Here is a 2940-nt window from a genome sequence, read left to right on the forward strand (position 1 = left end):
AATTTATAGCACTTGATTTAGAGTTTAATGAAGTTTAATTTAAGTCATATTCTTTTTCTATTTAAGTAATATTCTATTTCTATTTAAGTCAAGTCATATTCTAATTCTTAACTTTAATTAAGTCATATTCTATTTTTACATTAAATGATGCTTCATGAACATGAATTTAAGTCATATTCTATTTCTATTTAATTTAAGTCATATTCTAATTCTTAACTTTAATTAAGTCATATTCTATTTTTACATTAAATGATGCTTCATGAACATGAATGTCTCATGAAGAGAAGCATCTCAACCCATGAGTAACAAAGGAAGGTACCACATTATCAGACTTAGCCTTGAATGCTCATAAAACTGTACTAATAATATTTTTACTAATTAAGCTATGATTTCTGTAAGAGCAATTAAATACTTTTACTTGTATAAAAATTAGAAAAGAGATTACCATTACTTGTCTCTAACTTGTTAATGTAGTTTTTCTTATTTTATTCTTCTGATTAGTTTAGCCATTACATCATACCAATGAAGGTACATGTGGTTAGGACTGTATTCAACCTTGCTACATTATTTATGACTTCTCTGTGATTAAAGCAACAGCTGCAGTCCATCCTGTTTTCATGGAGGACTAGGTGATTACATGTTATCTATATCTAAGAAGGTTGAGAGGGCCTTTCTGCTTTCTTGAAAAATATTCACAGTTCTTTTAACTGTTTAGCTTCTCCTTCAGTGTAATTTTCTAATATGGGACTTGAAGGTATGAAATATCTGTCCCAGTTATTATAGTAAGACCTTTCCACTTTTTATCATTTGGAAATTGTAGTTGAGTGTTCTTAGGTAAAAGTTCTGTTAAATCTGCTTCTATATCAGAAGGAATAACTGGTTCTTCACTACCAGAACATGAAACATCAGGTGGTATATGAGAGCAGCATATAGAGAAAAAAATCAGTGTTCTCATCATCAGATTCCTCAGTAGAGATATTATCCTGTGATATTCATTCTAATTTGTGAAAATTAGAAAAAGATGCCCCTTCTGCTAGGTAGATTACTGACCCCATGAGTACCCTCAGTCAAGTAATTTGTGCAGTACATAAACCGCACAACTCTGCACAGTAGGATTGGGCACTTATCCCAACCAGGGTGTTCAGAGCAGGCTTCTCAGAGAATATGATGAGTGACCTCAGCCTTGAGTAAGGCATAGCCAAAAAGAATGGTGGGGAAGACAGGCAGAGATGATAGAGGTAAGAAACCATGTGATATGAGGAAACTACAGAAGTTCTGCAGTACCAGAACACAAAGTACAAGGCATGGAATGATGATAATTGTGGCAATGATAGGGAAAGGTGGATGTGCTATGGAAGCATTGTGTCATGCCAAGTAGTCTGGGCAATGGGGATCCACTGATGGATCTTGAGGAGGGGGATAACATGTTTAGCTCTGGGTTTTAGATAGACGACCAAGGCTGTAATAATGTCAACAGGGGCAAGGCTGGAAGCAGGAACAGAAGTTATTTACCTGTCTCAATATTCTTAGCCCCAAAAGATGAGGGCCTGTATAAAGCAGCAGAAGTAGGGATATAGGGGGGATTAGATTTTGGACATGTTTAGGAAGTAAAATTGGTACCACTTGATCAATTGAGAGTGAGAAGTGAAGAAGGGAATTACTGAAGATGATTTTCCCTTGGGTAGCTTGGTGGATAGTGGAGCCATTCATTGATTTTGGAAATATGGGTGAAGGAATGTGTTTCTTGGATGGGCAGTAGAATGAACTTGGTCTTAGATATTCTGAGTTTGAAAGGTTTAGGTAATACACAGGTGGTTTGTATAAAAGTCTGAAGATGGGGATCAGTGCTGAAGATTTGATGTTCACTATGTCTAGCGAGTGGATGGGATTACTAAAGGAGAGTGTATCAAGAGAAAGATGTGGGCCAAGGATGGATTCCTAAAATACTATAGCATTTGAGGGGTAGTCAGAGGAAGACAAATTCACGAAGGGGAATGGGAAGGATACCTCTGGCAAGAAAGGGAATTGAGTATTGGAAGCCAAGGATTTAGAGAATTCAAGGAGTTGGGAGGACTTCTGATTTGAAGATGGTAGCATAAATACATATCATTTCCCCCTTCTAAAAATCATCTAAAAGCAATAAGGAGAATGAGAAAAAAAACAAAAAACAAACAAACAAACAAACAAAACAAACAAACAAACAAACAAACAAAACGAAAACACAAACCAGGAGGCAGCTAAAACCCCAATCCACAAAACAGGTGGCAATTGTGACAAAAGCTTAAAAATCAAGCAAGGTATTTGTAGAAGGAGCAGCAAGAACACACTGCTATGAACATTTTGAAAAGAGCAAGCACAGTTTCTATGCACTGGGTGGGTAATTTATAATGAGGTTATAATCCATGATTTAATCGTCCAAGTTTGGGGAACAAATCCAACCTCATAACAAATATTTTTTACAACTTTAAATGAACAAAGTTTTCTTTAGCAAATAAATGACTCTTATAACAAACATATATAATCTCAAAGTTTCAAGTCAGCAGTCCTTGGGATTTTACTATTAAAGTTTACTTCTGAATGTTATAGGACAACTATTTGTCCTTGGTTAACAGAAACTCAGCTTTATATTGATTTAGATTAAGTGTAGCTTTAACTTAAATTTTGTGGTAACTGTATGTATGTAAATAGTCTATAACATTCTTTCATAGTCTCTAACAAAGTTTTGCATTCCCAAAGCACTTGTGTTAGCAACTTTTTCATTTAAAGTGTCACAAATAAAATTGTGACCTATGATTCCACTTACAATTTTAGTCAAAGCTAATTTTTTGTTTCTGTACTTCAGATAACCAAACTAATTTCTTTTAGTTCTGCATTTGAATTCTTATAATCCAATCTAAGTTTTTATTTTCAGAGCTGGAACATGCTTTTATTCATCGATTT

This window comes from Choloepus didactylus, chromosome 8 (assembly GCF_015220235.1).
Source record: "Choloepus didactylus isolate mChoDid1 chromosome 8, mChoDid1.pri, whole genome shotgun sequence".
Lineage (NCBI taxonomy): Eukaryota > Metazoa > Chordata > Mammalia > Pilosa > Megalonychidae > Choloepus > Choloepus didactylus.